Source organism: Lissotriton helveticus (assembly GCF_964261635.1).
Source record: "Lissotriton helveticus chromosome 1_1 unlocalized genomic scaffold, aLisHel1.1 SUPER_1_unloc_1, whole genome shotgun sequence".
NCBI classification, from domain to species: domain Eukaryota; kingdom Metazoa; phylum Chordata; class Amphibia; order Caudata; family Salamandridae; genus Lissotriton; species Lissotriton helveticus.
In genome coordinates this window covers 6,205,801-6,222,862 of record NW_027611648.1, presented here as the reverse complement: position 1 = coordinate 6,222,862, position 17,062 = coordinate 6,205,801, and the positions used below count along the sequence as shown (strand labels likewise).

Below are 17,062 nucleotides of genomic sequence, written 5' to 3'. Positions count from 1 at the left end.
ATGCTGAGTGAGACTGCTTTTTTGAATGAAACATATCTGGCATTCAGAGCACTGATAAGGTTTTTCCCCAGTGTGGATTCTTATATGCTTAGTGAGACTGCTTTTTACACTGAAACATTTGTGGCATTCAGAGCACTCATAAGGTTTTTCCCCAGTGTGGGTTCTTATATGCTGAGTGAGACTGATTTTTTCACTGAAACATCTGTGGCATTCAGAGCACTCATAAGGTTTTTCCCCAGTGTGGGTTCTTATATGATGAGTGAGACTGTTTTTGTCAATGAAACATTTCTGGCATTCAGAGCACTGAAAAGATTTTTCCACAGTGTGGGTTCTTCTATGCCAAGTGAGAATGCTTTGGTAACTGAAACATTTCTGGCATTCAGAGCACTGGTAAGGTTTTTCCCCAGTGTGAGTCCTTGTATGTATAGTAAGTGCTCTTTTGTCACTGAAACATTTCTGGCATTCAGCGCACTGATAAGGTTTTTCCACAGAGTGGGTTAATGCATGTCGATATAGACTCATTTTGATACTAAACCTTTTCTGGCATTCAGGGCACTGATAAGGTTTTTCCCCAGTGTGGATTCTCAAATGCTCAGTGAGATAAGATTTACGGCTGAAACTTTTTTGGCATTCAGCGCACTGGTAAGGTTTTTCGACAGAGTGGGTTAATGCATGTCGATATAGACTCGCTTTGATACTAAACCTTTTCTGGCATTCAGAGCACTGATAAGGTTTTTCCCCAGTGTGGATTCTCATATGCACAGTGAGATAAGATTTATGCCTGAAACTTTTTTGGCATACTTTGCACTGAGAGTGGTTTCCCCCAGTGTGCATTGTGTCAAATTCTGTGAGATAAGATTTATGGCTGTATCTTTTTTGGCACATGTAACTTTTTTCCCCAACTTAGGTTATTTTGCCTTGATTGAGGCGGTTTTGAACACTGAATTTGTTCTCACAGTCCGTGTTTTTATAAGGTGTATTCCTAGAGTTAATATCTCTACGTTTAGTTTTCTCTTGCTTATATGCCACAGTAAGAGTGAACCCAATTTTAGAGTTGGGCTTGTTTAGATAATGTTCAGCATTTATCTCTAAAAGAAATTGTGTGTAATCTTCTTAACACTTCAATTGAGCAAAATATGTCTGAAAGCAGCCCTGTAACACCTGTCGAAATATTTCTAGCAGATAATAGTCTTTAGGTTATAGCCTATCCTGCAGCAACTTATTTTGTGACTGAAGATTTTCTCAAATCTATTTGTATAGGTTCTTAGCAATGCAGTGATAAGGTGTTAGTCTGATATTTATTAATTAAACTGATAAGTACCTTTTTGCACTGACGTAATGGCAGTAACTGAGGGCGTTAGAACGTGCACAGTACTATTGTGGATCACGAATCTCAGAACATCAGTTCCTTTTACCCTTTCTATGTTTGGTGTAAAGTTAAGGTTTGTAGTTCTGAAGACGAAGATTTATTTACATTACCTATAGCGCAACTGTGCTCATTTAATCAATTTTTATATTGAACAGTTTTACATATCACTCATTCACAGCAGATACTGTTGAGGCGATTTACATAGAATTACAGAACAGTACACAATAAAAAACAAACAATCTGAGATGGTTATGGACACAATAAAGTGGTGAATTTTTAACGTTTTCACAAGAGTGAGCAGAGTGGGTCGTGGTTTTCTACCCAGAGTCAGATAGTCTCAAACTTGTGTAACTGGTTAAAAATGGTTGTTGAACAAAGGTGATTTTCCAATCTTTTGGTTGTTAACGTGTCAGCTTCGGAGTCTTCTCTCAGCGTCTTTTCTTTGATGGTCTGCAGAAGAAACCTTTTGTTATAACTTTCTTTTATGCAGTGTGTGCTTCCTCTCTGGAATTACATGTTGTTTTAGATGAAGGTTATTGTGTGCACAGATTTGGCATTGCTCTGGGTTAATGAAATGCGAAATTAGAGACTTCACTTACAGTATAGTACTTTCCTCAGCTCCCACTTCCTCGCCACACCTAGATTTTGGAAATTGTTTAAACGTAGAATGCTGGATGTCCTTCAGTTTTTCAAAATAATCCTTCTTATGGCACTGACTTCAGTTGCCTGGTGCTAAATCTTGCTTTCTTCGTCAGTAATTTCAATCACCTATAGTATTAAAATTAAATACTTAATACATGAAAATTTCCCGAAATATAATTTACAAGCCAAATCAATGCAGAGTTGCAGAATTTTGAAAATGTTGAGGTGTTTTTTATACAGAGCAGAGTGTAGAATTGTAGCCTGAGAGAACTTGGATGTAGGAGTGAGGATTTATAGAATTTTCAACATTTTATTAAGCTCACAAAGGATACATGCACCCTATTGACTTGTAACATAGAATCCCAAAGGCAGAAATTAAAGTCATATGCACTGGCACCAAACAGATATTTAAACAAGCATTTACAATGCAACGGTTTCGCCTTTGCAAAAGTTAGAGCTATTGGCATTGTAAATGACAACATTTTTATTTATGTGTTGGTTTTGAAAACATAAATAAATGGCATTGTCATTTACAATGCCAATAGCTTAATCTCTCGCAAATGCCACACACACCCACAGAGAGCCACACCCACAGAAAACCCCCCTCAGAGCCCCCCCACACACACCCACACAGAGCCACCCACACCGAGCCCCCCCACACACCTACACAGAGCCGCCCCACACAGAGCCCCCCACACACCCACACAGAGCCCCCCACACACCCACAGAGCCCCCCACACACTGCGAGCCCCCCCACACACCCACACAGAGCCCCCCATACACTGCGAGCCCCCCCACACACTGCGAGTCCCACACACTGCGAGGCCCCCCCAACACACACTGCGAGCCCCCCACACACACTGCGAGCCCCACACATTGCGAGCCCCACACACTGCTGCTGTTTACAAGGAGGGGCCGCATGTAAAGGTCAAGTTGGACACAAGCGGAAACAGTTGGAAACAGAAGAATGGTGAGATGGTTGGAAGTTGGTTCTGCTTGGGTATGGAAGGTGACACTATAGTTACTCCTTTCCTTGTGCTCAAGATGCCTTGCACTGTCTTATGAGCTAAGATGGACCTTGAACACGAAGCAAGAAGTGTACAAGCACCTGCACTTAGCAACAAGGCCAGTGATGTGAGACTACAGGATCACGTGATACACATAGATCTGGCAATACAGAGAAGGTTGTGAGCGAAAGGATGAAACCAGAAAATGAATGCTGTCAAATAAGAAAGCGCATCTGGTAATCCGCGACAGGCAACAGTTAAGTTTATCAGAAATTGAGGTTTCTTTTTTTTACTTGTCTCTACTGCTATGATTCTCGGTAAAATGTAAGAGTTGTTTTTCTACCGCTCTGAGCTCTGTTGGGGCCGCTGATCCCCAGTTCACCGCAGGCGTCAGCTCACTGCCGCCCATCGCCTGTAGAAAGTGATTTACAAGCTGCTTGTGCCAATTAGCGTCTGCGTCTTACAACGGGGGGCTCACCAGGGCACCTCTGAAGTACAAATCGGCCGGGAGGCAGCTTAAAGGTGTCCTCCAGGTGTCTGGGGCTTCTGGACAGGCAGTGTTGTCCTGCAGCTAAATCCACATGGGAGGGTCCTGTCCACCCCGAGAGCCCGGCCTGTCAATACAGCTTCTGAGCCCAATCACAACACGGCTTAGGCGGGATTTGTTAATTACTGGCGAGGTTAAGTAATTGTCACGGGATATGGAGAGCAGACAGGACTGGTTCGGGTGGGCCAAGTGGGGTGGATTCTATAGATGCCCTTTCTGGAGATAGGTGTCGACCTACATTTCTCACTTCCTAACTTCTGAGAACTTAAAAACGTGACGTATTTGTACACCATGTGCCAGTGAATTCGATGCGTGTTCTGCACAGTTGATGGTACTTTCAGCAGCCACCCTTCAGTACGTTTTTCATGAAGCTTAACTGATTTCAGAACTAAACCTAAACGCTCTGCGTAACGGGTGACTTTACCTCCAATCTACCTTCTTTAAATCTGACGCGGTCTGGCTGGAAGTCTAACACGTGAGTGACAACTGCACGGCTGAGACAGCAATGTTACCCAGGGCGGGGTCCAATTTAGTAAAATGGTACTTTAGAAACACAAATTGTTGGTAAACACCATCATGAAAACTATATGTGTTTTTGAATGAAATAACAGCTATGCATCATAAGAATGTCACCCCTGTATGTTCCTTATGTCCTTGTACATAAAGATGCTTTGGAAATTAAAGATCGTAGGTGCTACAATTTATACGAATAACTTTCTATTTTTATTTCAGAAGGAATACTTTTTTGCTTGGTGCGGACAGTGGTCACCATATCACAGTTAAAGAGCGGAGAGTTGGTAGACGGCCTTGTCGAAGAGGGCAGGGAAGGGGCAGGCCGAGGGGGTACTTTGTGGGGCCTTACATGAGGTCAACATCTTTTTCCCCTCTCTGCAGGTAGTTGTGCACCAGCCAGCTAAGAAACAGTGGACTTGTTATAGAGGAATCTAAAATAAAGTTTAATTTGCATGTAACAAGGACTGGCAGTCGTGTACTAGAAGCCCACAGTGTTGTTGCGCTTTGTTCTTTGCTAGCCCATTGTCACTTGAAATAACCGATTGGGCCATGAACTCAGTATAATTCAAATACACATCCAGGCCCACTCGAGCAGGAGTTTTGTTTTCCTGCTGAGTTCTACCCGTGGGGGGGCTCTATTACTCCTGGAACAGACTCGGTTTGCCTGTGGCCTCCATCTCTGCTGCTCGCGTCCGACAGGTGAGGAGGGCTCGGTGGAGTGGTGGGGCGGTGTCCAGACGCCCTAATGAGATTTGGAAGCTGCCGAGCTTCTGAGTGGGGATGAGGTCTCAGGGCATAATGGCCTAGCGTTTATGCAGACTCCATGTGTGGGAGGATTATTTTTTTTATTTTTTTAAGGGTTGGAGATGTCAATGGAGAAGGTACGGATGCAATATTGAGGAATAAAGATTAGAAAGGGAAAGCACCAGAGCCCTAACGTTTTAGGACTACGGATGGAGTGGGCAGAGCAAAAACCAATTTGCAGACTCTGTACCTGGCAGCAAAGCTCAAACTTCTTGTCTGGCGCGAGGATGCAGAGCAGTGGTTATCGATGTAAAGGGTCCGGATGCCCCGAATTTCCTGGTACACCTACGAGGAAGGGACACTGGTGGGGCGGAGTAGCGTGGTGGCGATCCAGCAGAAGGCAGATGTAGTGACACACGAAACCTTCTTGCGGAAGGGAAATTCTAAAGGGGAGACAAATAACCTAAAACATTCGATCTATACAAAAATACCCAACGCGCAGCTTAGGTGAATGGCAGACCCTCCCAGGGGCCCTGCGGTATGCGCCAGCCCCATCCCGGCACCAGAGGCCATCAGGCCAGCGGAAGTATGCGTTTCTGAATTGCATGCTCCTCGTTTGAGAAGAGACCGATATACGAGGACTGTATACCCCGATTGATTGATTTCGTGGGGGCGCAGGCACGGTCTGCCACCCACCCCCGCAGAGCAGCAGCCGTGCCTCTCGCCGCACCCCTCCCAGGTCTCACTACTCAGTCCCACCTACACGGCTCTCGCCCTGCACCCCGTCACTGTAGCCGGTGGCCAACATTAAGCCTGCAAAGAAAGAGCACCACACTCACCGCGGCTCGGGTACACCAATGCTCACGAATAATTACCGAAAGCAGTCGTAGCTTTCCGTCCTCGGGCAGCCTTACGGTTGTTTTCTTACTTCCGTTCAGTTCGTCACTTCCGCTTACCTGCAAGGAAAGTGACATCGCGCAGCCCACCCCAGCTCGGAGTAGGGAGCGGGTCGGGTCTGCGTCCTCACAGGTAGAGCGAGCAGGCTGGTGTGACGAAGGATGCCGAGACCCAAAAAAAAAAAGAACCCGCCCTCCGCCGCATGACGTGGGCAGAAAGCCTAAAAATCGCCGGAACGCCCACGAATCTGCTCCGGCATTGATGGACAGATCTGTCTTCCAATGGCTAGCCTCCATTTATGGAGCTAGCCAATTGAAGACAGAGGCGGGACTAGGCCAACATACTGTTGACATAAGATTTCGCCTGCGCGAAACGCTGCTTGCGCAGCTTTCAACAGGCGAAACCTAAAAAGACATTGTTACATGTAATCCACTTGCACGAAAGACAAACCATACTGTCTTGAGCAATAACTTCTTAATTTTCTTGGACAGGGTGGCCGGTTCCTCAAGGATAATTTGTTGAAGGTAGGGTAATATTTTTGCTTGGATAGATAAACAGTCTATGGATTCAAATACACGCTCATAGGGTAGGACAGACAAGAAGGTTAGGATCAGGATAACATTTAGGAACGTGTTTTTAGTTTTAATGTAAAATGTGTTCATGCTCAAGACTGATTTCTATACAATGAACAAGATCAACTGGTAGCATCCAGGGTGATCTTTGTAGATGGATGGCGATGGTTACCACCTTCAAAAGATCCTAGAATCACACTGTTATACAAGGGGCATATGCTTTGTGTAGGCCTTTGTCTAAAGTGTAGTTTTCTATTTCATCTCATCAGATGTATTTAATGTTATCATTTAATGCAACTTTTAAAAAAACCTTTGGTTGTAAAGTACAAGTTTGATGACTCTGATGGTTGTATTTTATACCTGCTCATATAGCGAGGAACAATAAGGCTTACAAGTCAAAAATAAATAACGAGGATCTGTATGTAGCTTTTCCTGCAAAAGTCACACGTAAGAGAAATCTCCGTATTTGGATGGGCCAACAAAGGATGCTGTGAAAACAGATTTGAATAATCGTGCTCCAATATTTTCTGGGCCCAAAAGGTTTCAAGAAATGGTCCTCTTCTGAGGAGAAAAATGGTGGTCTCGTCAGTGTGCTAAATAACCCTAAAGAAGTGTGAGGATTTTGAAAAGATAAACTAGCGTAGAATAATAGGTAGGCTAATTCTGTTTTGCAGAACTTCTGAAAAGGGCAGCTCTGCATATGAGCACTATATTTCAATAATACGGTGTTTAAAGGACTTCCTGAATGAGGTATAAATAGGTAAAAATAACTGTCCTGTTAAGATTGGCTTTGCAAATTCTATCTCAAGACCAAGCCTTTTTGAGTGGCTCTTCAATGACATTGATGTTATTCTTCAAGAACTCAAAGGGGGCACCCCTTTGTCGTCTCTGTTCCCACCTACTCTCTTTTCAAGTGCACGCTTTCCTCTGTTCTTGGTCAGCCTCATCCATTCCCATCCTTTGGTGACCGAGAATAATAATCTCCAAGGTTCAAATGAATCCTTCTGTAAGGAGCTGAAAACATTGAGACACAAACTGTTTTCTTGGTGATCTAATTTAATTAAATTAAATGATGAAAAAAATTAATGCAATTGTGCATTATAAACAGACTCGGTGCCTTTTAAAAAGAAACCTCTGTAAAGCATGTTAGTCGACAGGCTCATCAAATTAATAACCTGAAATTTAGATGTAAGAGTTGCCGCCTTCAATTGCAAGGAAAGATCAAACTGGTAGATTGTAAACAGTACAAAGTCCTCTGTTACCCAGGAATAATGTGCTCTACAAAGTACCCAGGTGCCTGTTGTGCCACCAGGGATGGTGTCAGCCTGACAGTCTATCTAAGTTGAAGGGACATCACCGGCAGGCTGAATTACTTAATGGAGTAGCTGTGTACCTGTCCTGAAGAGCCTAGAGGTCTGCCTAGAAGCCTGCCTGTCTGGTAAGAAAGGGAAATGACTTTGACTATCCAGCAGGAGGACAAGTCTGTCCTGGAAGAAGCAAGGTCCGACACATCCTCGTTATCTGTAGGGCGGGCCGGAAAGCCATCCAGCAGGACTAGCTAGTCTGAGGGACCCCCTCCTCCCCCGCCAAGACTCTCCCAGCAGTTCAAGGCAGAAAATAAAACTCCACGGCAACGTGATTGTTGAGGCCCAGTTGGACGATTGTGTGCTGCCAACGGCCCATTCAAGGTTGCATTTGCCAAATTCCTAACACATCAGGGTCTGAATCTACTGGCTTCCTGGAGAGCCTGTGTTGGGCTTTTAGCAGCTGAATTCCAGACTGCTCTGTGTCAGAGGCCCATGAGGGACTACAACTACTCCAGTGTCGAACACCCTGTCTGAGCTTACGCCTGTGGTCCAGCCGGCCACAGTGTAGGCTTAATTGCTGACGGTCGGGCCTCCAGAGGCGGCTGCACTTACAGACAGGCCAGGTGTGACTGCTACCTTGGGACTGCTGATCTTCAGGCAAAGGCAAAGAAAAGACAGAGTGGGTGCCCTACTGTATGCAGCCCTACATCCAGGACAAAAGCTCTCCACAAAAGCCTGCTGGTGGGTCACTGCTCTCTCGAGTCTTCGGGCGTGCCATTCAAGTACCGGGAAACAGGAAAGAGACCCAGACACGACTGACTCATCCTGTGGAAGGATAAAACGCTTACGACAGAGCATATACGCATTGGGGTGACTGGAGTGACAGAACTGCACCTATACTATATTCATGATACTCCTAAATGCCCCTAAAGGGGAAGAGGGTATCAGAACCGGACGCACCAGTCTGCAGCACATGATAGTCTAGCATGCCTGCACCATCCTTTCACCCAGACTGTCCATAAAGTTGATTTTAGAGATGTTACGCACATAGCAGGGGGAATCTCAGACCATTCGCTGGTGGAGGTGCAACTCGATGGTACGGTTGTGGACTTCATCCTACCCCCAAGGGTTGATCCGTGATATTTAAAAGACAAGACGTTCAAAGCTCGTATGAGAGATCGAGCAGACTTCTATTTTAGGGAGAACGGGCGGCCTGTTGAATCAGCTTGCGTGCTATAGGGTGAATTCAAGGCAGTGATTCGAGGCCAGACACAAGCCTTGATTGGGAGAATGTCGAAGGAACGTAAATTGAAGTGCGAGGCTCAGGACAGGGAATGTGCTTTCCTGGAGGCTCGCTTGGCAAGTGGGGAATCAGTTTCTCTCCCATTACACCATCAACTGAAGCAGCACACATTAAGAGCACTAATGGAAAATAGCGTGCACTCATGCGCTGGCTACCCAGCATTGTCTATGATGTTGGTGATAAAGCCAATGAGTTGCTTGCATGGTTAGAGAGACAAGACAAAGGACGGAACTGGATCCTTGAGGACACTGACAACAAGGGGACAGAAACACTGGGAGAGACTTCCTGAAAGACCTGACCCTGCCAATGCAAACGAATGAGGACCGAGACGCACTAGACCAAGACCTGACAGGCTAAATAAATAAGCAGCGGGACCTGATGAGCTCCCGTTCGAATTATATAAAATCATGATGGATAAAATCAGGGAGTACCTCCAGAGTATGTTTCAGACTGCCTGAAAATAAGGGTGTCTCCCGGAGGACCAAAGAACGTCTGAGGTGGCGGTCATCCCAAAAAGGACGAACCAGCAACTGAGTGTGGGTCTTATAGACTTATCTCCCCGCTTAATATTGAGACTAAGGTATTTGCGAACGCCCTGGCGATCTGACTCTGTACAGTAATTGCAACAGTGGTTCATCCTGATCAATCGGGCTTTATACCACACCAGGGAACGCGCTTAAATCTCCGACACCTTAATGGAGTACCATATGCAATAGGAGATTCCTTTGCTGAACCAGTAGTGCTGCTGTTAAGCTCTTGTTTGTGGCCCCTCTAGTGCGCATGGGCATCAATAATACAGTCTACCGAGTCTTTGTCGTCCGACAGGGATGTTCCTTGTGTCCTATGCTCTTCGCACATGTTTGGGTTCACCACGACCTCTCATATGGGGTATTCCTGTTGATCAGGATATAATATCAACTGGAAGAAGTCCTTAATATTCCTGCTAGTGGCACGGACCCTGCGGCTGCACTCTAGGTGCACAGTAAGGGTGGCACTACATGACTTTAAATATTTGGTTGTGTTCATTACAAGAGAGCACAGGCAGGAACATACTCCCGAAATTAGCCCGTCTTCGCTGGGATGCCCCACACTTGAGGGCGCTCCCACTCTCCTTACTGGGCCGAGTGGCCCTATTTAAAGTGATGACCCTCCAGGGTCTCCTGTACATTGTGCAAAAAATTTCCTTTAAGATCCCACCAGACATTTTTTTTCAAAAGGTAGTCTGAGAACTTCGGCTCCTGTTGTGGGATGGCGGCACGTCACGCTGAGTAAGTTGCAGAGGGGAGTTTATTAAGATGGACTGGCGGTCCGGAGTATTCACAAGTATTACTGGGCCTCGCAGCTGGTGGCAGTCAACAACTGGGTTTTTGCGGACTGTGAGGATCCTGCTTACCGGGTAGATAGATTGGCCATGGGCAAGAGAGGTTACCCCACCCTGGTGATGTATCGAAGAAAGTATGAGTGCACCCTACCTACTCATACCCAAACAGTGGTAAGGGTGTGGAGAGAGGCTACCAAGTGTTTAGGCTGAGAAGGTAAGCGGACTGAAATGACTCCACTGTATGATAGTGATCTCTTAAGTGCAGTGGGAGGATTGCAGGGTTTCACAAAATGGGGATTGATTAGCTTAGTACGGCCGGGCGATGTGTGGAGGGTACAGGCACTTGTGTCCTTCACGATCCTACAACAAAAGTATAAATTAGGTGACTAAAAACGGTTCTGACATTTGTAGGTGGCCACGCTCTGCAAAGTCACATCCGGGAAGGGGGGCAGTTGCCTGATGCATCCCTACTGGAGGACCAGCTATTAATTGATCCCCTGACCGAAAAAGCAATCTCCACCATCTATAGGAAGTTGATCTACAATTCTCTGGATGCCTTGGGGATGCGGTGAGCTGTGCGGGAGAGGGATCTAGGCACGCTTGACGATGGCGATTGTGTGGAGGCCATTCAGGGTGTCAGGGAGTTGGCAATTAGAACTCATTTTTGTCTAATTTAACTGCATATACTGATACTGCCAAATCAATTACCCTGTTTACATTAAAGGGCAGCATGAACTCAGAGCTCAACAACACTCAATTGAATAAATGACCAGCACATTGCTTATCTTGCCAAGACACAGGTACTGTGTAAAACTCTTTTTATTGAACGAATGCTCAATCGATAGTGTTGACACCGAACATACGGTGCACATTAGTGAAAGTGATTAGACTAAAAACACAAAGTCTGCAAATATAGAGTGAATGACATAGCTTGGCTTGTCCTGACATGCCCTGGCCAAATCCCACTACATAAAACTAGATTGCCCTTTATTGAAGGCAGGTAGGCCTCCCAAGGTTCTGGAGATCACTGGGCCGCAAGACAACTTGCCTTTTGGTTCAGGATCCTCCAAGGATGCAGACAGGCCAGTAGGACTGGGACCAAGTCCATAGTTCTCTACAGAGCCTCACCAGCAGAGAAGTCTGCAGTGCCCGGCTCTTCTTAGGTCACCAAGAACTGAAATTCAGGGTCTGGGGATGCCACCTAAAATCTTGATTTAAGGGTGTTACAAGGGAGTGACGGGTAGAGGCTAATGGGCCCCTTTCCTGGGGTGTCTATACCCTCTATCATGCCCACCTCCTGTTCGAAGGGGACATAGTCCTAGCCCTGATTAGATAAATCCCACCATCTTCAAGATGGTGGGCACTACAAAGTGTACTTCACCTCGCCTTCAGCACCTGAGGGGTGGAGTTGGCAGAGGGGACGGGGGGCACACCTCCTATTCTATCTAAGGTTTCCCATCTGTCCTTGCACCTAAAAGGGGGTGAGGACAGGAAGATCGCTTGCTCCCTCTAACAGGAGAGGCTGGGGTCGCATTACAAAGGCGGCAAGCCCTTTGAAAATCCCTGCCACAGATGGCTCTTCCTGACCAGGGGGGGAGTGAACACCTCCACCCAGGAAAGGCATTGTTCTCGACCTCAAAGTGCACAGGCACTCTACCCATGAGGACAGAACACTGTCTTGTGGTAGCAGACTGGCTCGGGCCAGTCGGTGCCCACACTAAGGATTGGTAGATCTTAGGGGACACCTCTAAGGGGCACTCTGTGTGCAATTTTTAATAAATCGGACACTGCAATCAGCACAGGTTTATTATGCTGAGATGTTTGGTAGCAAATATCCCATATTTCAGTGAAACCTTCAATAAATATGCTTGAACTGGAATACAAGTGGATTTGCTCCCAAGGGAAGGAGACATTGATGCACTTTTACGGTTACAAGCTGTGGAGCAGGAGACACAGACCTGATCTAGTCTGGATCTATATAAACAACTGTAGCCAAATACATCTCCCTTCTGGAATGCGACGAGTGGATTACATAAACACTACAATAATGAATGAAAAATACACGGCATGCATAGACAAGGTTTGCTATGTAACCTCTGGACTCCTGTAAACCTAAACAAACACCGTTAATCAGACACTAGGGACATCACCTGAAGCTCCTAAGATTCTCCTTTTGTTTGGTATCTTGTTTTTAGAAAGTGGGTTTTTAGGATAAGCTATTTTTAGGTGTGACTTCTTTTATTCCAGGATGGGCACTAGTTTTAGCAATGTCATCTTTTATACTCGGCATACCAAGTTGCTGTTTTTTTTTCACGCATCCCTCATTTCCCCGAACGGGAAACGTCTGGGGGTGGGGTGTGTCAGGTAGCCCCTGTGGTAGACAATTGGATAGAGGATAAGGAGTGCCATGCCATCCCTTCATATATTTCTCCCCTCCTATATTCACAGTCCCCTTTTACCAGTTGTCCGCTTTGCTGTCATCAAGAAGTGGAGAGAGGGAAATCGGCAGGCGGCCCTTTTAAGCCCGAGCTGAGGACGGACATCAGAGGATACACACTTGAAGAAGGCAGGGGCGGAGAGCGTGTCAGGTTGGTCAGTAGTTGGTCCAGCTACACGGGCATGGGAACGCGAGGCGGAGAAACCAGCGGGGGAAGACCGGAAAGACAGAGAAGGACTAACAGCTTTACGAGAGAGCGAACCGGAACCCAGGGGAGGTCACAGCTTGTCTGCGCTTTAAGGCTGTAACTGCCGCCTACCTTCATATTGGGGTCGAAACGTCGATTTTTGTTTTCACCTCAACAACGGCTTACGCTAACAGTTAACCTGATACATGCAGGAGCTTTTTGAGCATGTTGTCTAACTAAATGGTCATGAACAGTTGATGTCGTTCTTCATAACTGGCTCACATTTGAAGCCAGGGCTATTACGGACTGTTTTATAAACTATGAAGAAATGTTTACTCTTTAGATAGGAGTTAAGATCTGCTATATTTTACCTTCACCCTGCACTGCCTCCCCTTCTCCCCTCTTCCCTTGGGGCACACATTTTTCTATGATGATTATGAAATGCCTTTATTGGTTTTGTAATTTGTGTAATCCTTTGCTATGTTATCACACTGTGAGTAAAAACAAGTGTGATAAGACTTCAGTTTAGTTGTATTTTCATTTAGTATTCAATTGTTTGTCTGTTATCTGTACTGGGACCCCCTTGTATATGTAACAGCTTGTCGGCGGGCAGAACACCCGAACCTGGCGGAGGAGGGAAAGCCGAAGCAGTAGACCAGACCTCACTGAAGGACGCAGAGTCACCACGCCACGGCCCCGGAGTCACGTGGCTCTTCCAGGTGCGTGGGCGTCTACAGGGCTTTTGAAAAGGGGCTAAGTAATAAGAGAGGAACGGGAGGGAAGGCTGAGGGGTGAAAGGGACCAAGGGAAAAGGAAATAAGTGAGACGGAAACAGAGACAAGAGCAGAAATCATCGGCTACTCTTTTTCTTTTGGTTGCTCCAACCTCTACACCACAGCTTTCCAAACTATGTGGCGGGACCCATATGCAGGTGTGTCGCATCGGCAGAGTCGAGCTGCAGGGGCTCTTAGAAGGGGCGAAGCAACAACAAAGCCCTATTAACATGCACAAGGTCTTAAAGACCTGTGAAGTGCTCGGGTGCGGCTGTGAGCGGTCCCGGGCTGCCACACACGACGGGGCGGGGGGGGTGCTGAAGTAGGGTGACCACCATTTTTGGCGGAGTGTCCCAGTGCCCTGACACTTTTCTCCAAAGTAGAGAAATGTCCGGGTTTTACAACAGCGTCCGGGTAAAACATCCAAATGTCCCGGTTTTAGTATGCTGTTTAGATCACCCCGCGGGCCTTCCAGCAACAGGCAGAGTGCCGCTGCAGGGGCTCTTATATGAATAACAACAAAGCCTTATTAGCACGTTAAATGGTCTTCATTTGTGGATAGTCCATTTGGCAAAGGGCCCTTCAATGAGTGAATACGGTGAGTTATTGGGTCCAGGGGGTTGGCCTGGGGTTGGGGGCAGCCCCGGGATCGCGGTGCATTGGGAAGAAAAGCTGGCAAGAAGCCCTGTAGAAGCTTTCACATTTACATCATACTGCACGCTTGTAACCTTATGAAAACAAAAACATAAACAATTCAGTTCAATGGAGAATGCCCGTGTGAGCCTTGGGCATGGAGGAGTGCGGGGGAGGGAGTGGGTAGGGGCGCTGCGCACCTGGGCACCACCAATACAGGAAAATATAAAAAAGATTTAAGAATGAAAGCAACATTTTTTCCTCTTTGTTACAGACCCTTATGGAACCCACAGAAAATGTTGGTCGGGGGAGAGGGATAGAGTGAGACAGAGAGAGAGAGAGTGAGACAGAGAGGGAGGGAGTGAGATAGACAGGGAGGAAGACAGAGAGTAAAACAGAGAGAGTGAGACAGAGGGAGACGGAGGGGGAGACAGAGGGAGACGGAGGGAGAGACAGAGTGAGACAGAGGCAGAGACAGAGGGAGAGATAGAGAGAGAGGGAGGGAGACAGAGAGGAAGGGAGATAGAGAGGGAGGGAGACAGAGAGGGAGTGAGACAGAGGGAGGGAGACGGTTGGCGGGAGAGGGAGTGAGACAGAGAGGGAGTGAGACAGAGGGAGTGAGACAGAGAGGGAGGGAGACAGAGATGGAGTGAGACAGAGAGGGAGTGAGACAGAGAGGGAGTGAGACAGAGAGGGAGTGAGACAGAGAGGGAATGAGACAGAGAGGGAGTGAGACAGGGAGGGAGTGAGACAGGGAGGGAGTGAGACAGGGAGGGAGGGAGGGAGACAGAGGGAGGGAGACAGTCTGAGGGAGAGGGAGTGAGACAGAGGAAGGAAGACAGAGAGGGAGGGAGACAGAGAAGGAGTGAGACAGACAGGGATGGAGACAGAGAGGGAGGGAGGGAGACCGATGGAGGGAGACAGATGGAGGGAAAGGCCACCTCTGCCACTGATTCCCTCACTAGTACCCTTTAACAGTGCCCCTCAAGTCTCTCTGTGTGGGGTGTGTGTGTGTGGGGTGTGTGTGTGTGGGGGGTGTGTGTGGGGGGGGGGTTGGGGTGTGTGTGTGGGTGTGTGTGTGGGGGTGTGTGTGGGGGTATGTGTGTGTGGGGTTGGTGTTGGGTGTGTGGGGTTGGTGTTGGGTGTGTGGGGTTGTGTGTGTGGGGTGTATGTGTGGGGTGGTGTGTCTGTGGGGTGGTGTGTGTGTGGGGTGGGATGTGTATGTGTGGGGCCCGAACCCACCATAGGTGGTTCGGGCTCGCTCGCTGCGCTTTCTCGTGTTACCGTGTCCCTGAAAATATTTTCACAAAAGGGTGTGTCACCAACAAGAAAAATTTGGAAAGCTGTGCTCTACACCCTCCCTTCACATTTATGCATAGTTATTATGTATCCCTCACATCCTCCCTTGACTAAACCATAAAGCAAAAACACTTACCTGAGTCTTTTCCTTCTGTCCTAGGGACGGCGGCGGCCAAGGCTCACCTAAGGGACTGAAGAATATAACAGAGACAATCAATCATTGTGATTTCCTGTAATACTAATAAAAAGTGCATACCAAGAAATTATTCAATGCAGTGTGCTCCTTCTTGACCGACTCTTCTACAACGGGGAGCTACATACTTTCCCTACAGGGAATGGGAGACAGAAACACAGAGACCAACAGACACACACATACGGGAAAGCATAGTAGGAAAACGCTATATACAGTTTTTATATGCTTGCATATGTGCATTGTTAGGTCTTGCTATTATATCCCGCAGGGATTAATAGCGAGAGTATATAGTAGGCGAAACAAACTCTTGACCAAGCGCAGATTACGTCCAGTTCATGTGAACCAGTCGTGTGAGACGCGCGTGCACGTCAAACCCATCAGCCTCGCACCGCAATGGAATGCTGCCTCCCAAGCTGCTCCCCCGCCATCAGACTTCAAAGCAATGCGCTCCCCCCCCCCCCCCACAGCAATGCCAAGAGCTTGTTTTACAAAAGCGAACGGTGCCGCTGGTTTCATTTATGCAGTCTGCATTAGGAAAACTCTGGTTGTGCAATCTATGTACTAGTTGTGTTTAAAACACAAAACCGCAGTGGTGAGAGACAGTTTCTTTTTCTTGCCTTCTGCTCACCTGATTGTACTCGTTTTTCTTGCCTCTGCCCCCATGATTGTGCTCGTTCTCTTGCCTTCTTCTCCCCTGATTACACTCATTTTTCTTGCCTTCTGCTCTCCTGATTGTGCCCGCTCTCTTGCCTTCTGCTCCCCTAATCGACTCGTTCTCTTGCCTCCTGCTCCCCTGATTGCACTCGTTTTTCTTGCCTTCTGCTCCCCTGATTGTGCCCGTTCTCTTGCCTTCTGCTCCCCTGATTGCATTCGTTCTTTTTGCCTCTGCTCCCCTGATTGCACTCGTTCTTCTTGCCTTCTGCTCCCCTGATTGCACTCCTTTTTCTTGCTTTCTGCTCCCCTGATTGTGCCCGTTCTCGTGCCTTCTGCTCCCCAGATTGTACTCGTTCTCTTGCCTTCAGCTCCCCTGATTGCACTCGTTCTTCTTGCCTCTGCACTCCTGATTGCACTCGTTCTTCTTGCCTCTGCACTCCTGATTGCACTCCTTCTTCTTGCCTTCTGCTCCCATGATTGCACTAGTTTGTATTGCCTTCTGCTCCCCTGATTGTGCCCGTTCTCTTGCCTTCTGCTCCCCTGATTGTACTCGTTCTCTTGCCTTCTGCTCTCCTGATTGTGCCCGCTCTCTTGCCTTCTGCTCCCCTAATTGTACTCGTTCTCTTGCCTCCAGCTCCCCTGATTGCACTCATTTTTCTTGCCT

At 47.2% G+C, this 17,062-nt stretch overlaps 1 long non-coding RNA gene across 1 annotated transcript; it reads right to left on the bottom strand.

Annotated features, from left to right (window-relative positions):
* Positions 1-251: 251 nt before the first annotated feature.
* Positions 252-15,744, bottom strand: LOC144805420 (uncharacterized). Its single transcript, XR_013605516.1, has 3 exons — positions 15,688-15,744; positions 1,969-2,137; positions 252-1,819 (listed from the first exon to the last, which is right to left on the bottom strand). It is a non-coding gene; the product is annotated as an uncharacterized LOC144805420 (long non-coding RNA).
* Positions 15,745-17,062: the final 1,318 nt, after the last annotated feature.